Source organism: Cynoglossus semilaevis, chromosome 17 (assembly GCF_000523025.1).
Source record: "Cynoglossus semilaevis isolate Cse_v1.0 chromosome 17, Cse_v1.0, whole genome shotgun sequence".
Classification (NCBI taxonomy): Eukaryota; Metazoa; Chordata; class Actinopteri; order Pleuronectiformes; family Cynoglossidae; genus Cynoglossus; species Cynoglossus semilaevis.
Window position 1 is genome coordinate 4,844,219 of NC_024323.1, and position 6,092 is coordinate 4,850,310.

A 6,092-nucleotide genomic window follows, 5' to 3' on the forward strand; every position below is an offset into this window, starting at 1 on the left:
TAGCCAATTAACAGACTCATCTCTGACAGAAAACATGTTTGTGAAACAGGAATCTGCTTCACATCTTACAAGAGTGTACCTTTTACCCACTGCTACTGTCACTCCCTCGTAGCACAAACGTCTCTTTGATTTTCTTGGGCAAAATGCTTTCAAATATGTTTCAGTTTTAATTTTAATTCGAGCTGCCACATAAGACGGACCGATGTTAAAATCAAACCTCGTCTTTTTGTGACACTCGTCTCACATTGTTCTTCTAATATCCGAGGGCGCAGCTCTACCTGTCCGACCTCGGGGATGCTCCTGGCACTCCCCCGTGAATAACGTGGCTTCCTGTTATGAGCTCAGTGTGCTCGCTGGCTATAGAACACAATGGCAACAAATTAAATTTTTAATGAGCATATTCTATAACACATGGACTTCAAAGTCGGTGCAGCGTTGCATATCACTCAACTCAGCAAGTTTAAGCCAATGGTCTGTTAAAGCTCCATTACCTGTTTAAGCAATCGAGTGATAGCGCATCAACAAAAGGGCAAACCAATTTCAATGTTTGGTCAATTATTTCCAATCTGTTTAACAGAATTGTTTGAAACAGCTAAGCTGATGTTGAGTACAGATAAAAAAACCCTGAGGTCCAACCAAGCTCTCTTGGGAAGGGTGGCCACAAGCACGCCCCCAAAAAGACAGAAAACATCATTTTTTTTGGCTTAGGTCAGGAGGTCAGCGTCTGAGCAGCCAGAGAAAACAGATAAGATGAGAGATTGCCAAAGGGAAAGTGACAGCGCAGTGCTGGGATTCTTCCTGCCATGCAGTGGCTCTGGGTTGAATCCGTCCAACCGTCTTTCCCCAACAGAAAAAAGACACGGAAAAAAAAAAAATGAAGATTGCAAAAAAAATTCAAAACTAGCTGGGCAACCAGAATGAGCTCCCATAATCCCATTCTTTGGAAATGCCAATCTGCTTGCTTAAGAATTCCAGTCCTGCTGATACAGTACATATGCTTATGCTCTTCACACACACACTCTCTGATTTGATTTAGGGCCAAACCTGGTCTGCTAGGGGGTTCAATCCGGCCCACATGAAGAATTTTGAAAAATAAAAACTGCATGAACACTATATATTTGTGATATTTTGTAAAGGTATATTTCATTAAATATAAATAGATAAAAAGAATAAATATCTAATACATATACTTATTGTTATTTACAGGTAACTGTCTTATGATTGTACCGGTCCAGCCCAGTTGACATCTAACCAGGTGAGTGTTGACAATATGGTGTAGAAGTAAAAGAAATGACACTTGAGAAAAATGCAGAAATATTTAAGCCACGCAGCAGGTTAATAATTTACTATTAATGTGCAGACTTAGACCTAGATCATAGATTACATAAACGGAATTGGTCCTGTCCTCTGTTAGCATTAGAAGGTTAATAATTTACTATTAATTTGCAGACTTAGACCTAGATCCTAGATTACATAAACGAAATTGGTCCTGTCCTCTGTTAGCATTAGCATAGTGTGTAAGTGTTTTTGATAATGGAACTGTAGTTTGTAAATTCATAACAATTCCGATACACATTCAAAACAGAGGAAATCTGAAACCAAAAATGTTGTTGACAAAGGTCAACGTTGCAGGTTGCACTTGGAATGCAAATCAAAATTCATGGTGCATTACTGTATAATATTACAAAAATAAGATTCTAGATCTGGAAAACAAAACCACCTCTTTTAGGTTCGCTAATGTACCGGCTTCTTCTAAACCTAATAAGTGAGTAAAGTCATCCCTTCATCATCCTGATGCCATCCTGAACTTTTAAATTAGGACATTAGCGACTACAGCCAGAAGCCTAAGTACACACCACCATCTCGCTCATGATGTAATCTGTCATTAAAATGGCGTCCATCGTCCCTTTCGGTAAACAGTGTATCGCTAAACACCGCGCTGTGCGATCACTGTGCGCGAACATGGCATCGCTGCTCATCTTGTGCCATCAGAGCGTTCACTCATTAAGCGAGTCTTAATTTTTCGCATGTTCATAGATTTATGGATGTTGCTGGAAAGTCGGACTTTGGCACAGAACGGACCATAATCAAAATCAAAGCACATATTTTATGGTCAATGTATTTCAGCAACAGCATTTGGTTTAATTATCTCTGTGTGTGGGAGTCTTCATTGTTAGTCACAGTCTGCCATTCAAACCCCAAAGCCAAATTTCACTGAAAAAACAGGAGGGATTTTCTTAAAAAATGTCACAATTCGCATGATTTTATTATAATATTGGACAATAACGCTGTTTTGTTTGGTACTTTGCACCAGTCATTCCCAGTCTGCAGTTCTGGATCCACAAATTATTCATGTGAGATTTTTTAGTGGGAGACCAAATAAATTACCAGATTTTTTTTAAGCCTTTCTGTTAAGTTTTATAATACAGTGGTTTTCAAACTTAATTCCTTCCTGAAGGCCATTCATGAACCGAAAAGTTTTGAACACTGAAACAATTTTTCCCATAGGACTCTGGCTTTCATATCGCTGTAGCTAGCATTGTTAATTTTTTAACATGTTTTTTCAGATGATTTTGCTAACTTTATTATAAATTAAGCTGTATTTTGTTTTCTGTGGTCATTGATTTTACATAATGCAGCTTGTGTTGCTTTATCTTTTAGTTAACATTTTAAGCATGATTTGGTTGTGGTTTTGCTAATTTAAGATGCTAGTCGGGCTTAGCTTTCATTTGAATTATTTTTTATTGTTATTGTTGTTTCTCTAACTTGAACTAATGTATTTTGGCTATAAGATTTGTTAAATTTTCTTCTTTTAGCAGCTACCTTAGCGTTGACATCTACCTTAGCTATGACATAAGTTAGCTATGACAATGTTTTATTATTTTGTCGCCTTTGTTGTTTATGTTATTGTTGCTTCTTTAGCTTGAACTAATATATTTTGTTTTATATTATATTTATATAAAACAATAATATATTTTTAATATATATATATTTAATAATAATTATTTAATATTTTTGGCATATTTAAGATTAGATTTGAAATTTTTTGTCCGTCTTGCAGCTACCTTAGCGTTGACATCTACCTTAGCTATGACAAAAGTGCTAATTTTCCTTGTTTTATCTACTCACTGTCAGCATCCAAATACTCTTTAGAACTGTTGTTCAAATTAAAAAAGGAAAACATACACTATGACCAGGGATATACAGTAAGTCTTTAGTCGGATTCAGTTACTGTTTTGAGAATTACGTATAGTCAACAATGTTGTGCAACACCGCGATATTTCATCGACCTCTGCTGGCGGAAAAAACCCAGTGGAGACTAGATCTAAAAAAAATACGACTTAAAAGTAAACAGAATCCCGCCTCCAGCCTTATGTCAAAACATCTTGGTCTCTACTGCATTTGAAGCCGGAGCTGCAGTTGCTGATGTGCGGTTTCACAGATGTCCTTTACACTCCTAATGTTTGTCTCTGCAAGTACAAATTAAGGATGTCTCTCCCCAGTGTGTGGGCACACAGACTTCATGAAAATGATGTGCACTCTACAGAAACGCTGGCAGCCTTGAGATGAGGCATAATCACAGTGGCTGATGTGAGTGCAGCGCTTGCAATTCTTGTGTTCATTAGGATTAAAAAACAGATTATACATCAAGTTGACACAAACAGAAGTTTTTATAGTCTGGCCTAATTAATCACTCCCTGACACGCGCTAACATCTAATGAGGTATCAAAATTGTAAATAGTTCATCATATAAGCAGCCTGTTAAATCGGAGTTATGTACACGTCTCGGCGTGTCCTCTGTCAATAAGATCGCATTCGAAGCCGACAATTAAACAAATAACTCTTACCTGGTGGATGTCAAAAATAGCATGGCAGTTTGTGAACTACAAAAAAGAAAATAAATGAGATACTACAGAACTACAAAAAAGAAAATAAATGAGATGTATTACTAGTGTTGTTGCTGTAACATCCTCTAATATCAGGTTCAAACACCAAGAGATTTCAACTTGGACTAAATTTCAAATACAAATTTTTTGGTGTTGCACCGTATAGCATTGTAAGACTGGGTTGCTACCCTCAGGTGGGTCGCAAGAGATTGTTTTGGGGGTCGTCCCATTTCTTTTTTCCATTAGCGAGGTATTCCATCCTGAATGACAAAAGGTGGATCTAAAATCCCTTTGAATTTGAGAGTCCGGAATCTTTGCTTGAATTGACACTTAGTCCAGCAGGAGAAGCTGAGTTGTTGACTTAAATGTCAACATACATGGAATTTGACGAGTAAAATCAACCGGGAGTCAAATTCAGTTCTGTTTATTAAAAGGACACAGACTAATCCAGTACTTCTTAAACAGTGGGGCGGGCCCCCTTCGGGTGGCGTGGTGATTTGCTGGGAGGGCTGTAATGCTTGAATGATAACAAGCCTCCATTCCAGTAGGTGGCAGCAACTCTTACAGTGGTAAAAATATACGTTATCAGGTTCTCAATAGTATTTTGATTCGCGGATGTGTGAGTCGGGGGGTGAAAACATTTCTGTATCCAAGTGGGGCTGGGGGGGCGTGAAAAAGGACAACTAATAATAATTGCTACGTATAGTAACGGACTGTTCTCTCTTTCTTAAATCCACTTGTTTATGTCTAATAGAGCAGCGCAGGACTTTATAATGAGAATGAAATGCTGCAGTGTCCTGTCATTATTTTTGACACCGCAAAAGCTTTTCGTTGCCAGCTTTCCACTGTGTGAGCAGCACAGAGTGCCAAAACAGCGATGACTGAAGAGCGCACAATGGAGGCTTGATATGTGTCCCCCGAAGAACGCATCATGCCATGACGTTATCCTGCCATAACCACCGGTACCATGTCATCGGCAGCATATAAAAACATCCATCACACTCCCTCATCAGGCCAGCAGAAAACAGCTGCCTTTTCAGAAGCACGTCTCTAGAACAGACGTAGGCATTTGGAACTAAAATAACAACATTGTCCCCCATGCTTTGAAGGGAACAACAAGGATTTTTGCTTTGTTGTCAGTTGTGAAAGGACTATAAATGTTCTAACACAGTAAGGGTTTTTTTGGGCATTTTTTTTTCTTTTATATTCATTTGGTTCAAAATATAATCTAATGGAAAAATATTCAGCTCAGGTTCAAAATATAATCTAATGGAAAAATAGCCATAACCGTTCCTTATGTTTCCGTAAAGTTGGCCAGAAATGCAACATAATAAATGACCCCAGGTAATATGATTGCTACACCGTACATGCTAACTGCTAGCATCTTCATATTATTTCCTAGCATTGAGCTAGCTGACTTTTTTTTACCAGTTTAACATGTTGTATGTCATTGCTTTCCAAAGACTGGGTTGCGACGCTCAGGTGGGTCCCGAGAGGTTTTGTTTTTGGGTCGTCTTGCATCATGTTTTCAAGGAGTTTACGAATGTTTATTGACTTGGGTCGCGAAGCTTTGTGACTTGTGAGTTTCGGAAACACTGTTGTATGTGATATGTGTTAGATGAATACAATTTCGGTGTTATGTTTTTTTTAGTTTTAAAGTTATCCCTATTTAAGGTTGAAAAAGAATATTAAGCATCGTTATTGGGAAACGATGTTCGCTATCTGCCGAGCTAGCGTAGCAGGCTGAAGGATGCCAAACACACATAAGCAGGGTGCAGAAAACATATATTTAATATACTTTTTTTTTGCTTATAGAAGTCTGATTGATTGGATCTGATTGGATTTAGAGAAGGAACATGATAGGTTGCCGTGGGAGTTACGAGACAGTCATGAGTGACATATGGGTTCAAGGTTTTGAGGTGTCTAATTGTCTTTTTTTGTCCTACTGCCTATTTGATAATATTGCATGTGTATCACCAGTTCACAAATGTATGTTTTTATGCTATTTTAATTAGGGTTTAAATGTCTCAGGGGCATCTTTCACTAAGTCAGTTCTCATCACAAGGAGAATGGTAATTTCATCTGCTACAGAACATCTGTGACCTTCTTTTTTCTTCTTTTTCTCCGTCCTTCTTCTTGTGGATGGTCGGTTCGACGTGTGTTCATCCACCCTTTAAGAAACAAGCTCTCCCTCCCACTCCATTT

General features: G+C 38.1%; 1 protein-coding gene across 2 annotated transcripts in view; it reads left to right on the forward strand.

Moving 5' to 3' along the window:
• Positions 1 to 6,092, forward strand: part of kdm8 (lysine (K)-specific demethylase 8) — a 123,315-nt gene that overhangs the window by 59,582 nt on the left and 57,641 nt on the right. For both annotated transcript variants that reach the window (XM_017040805.2, XM_017040809.2), the window contains one exon: positions 1,207 to 1,255. The gene's annotated coding sequence lies outside the window, so the exon portion shown is untranslated. The remainder of the gene's footprint in view (positions 1 to 1,206; positions 1,256 to 6,092) is intronic.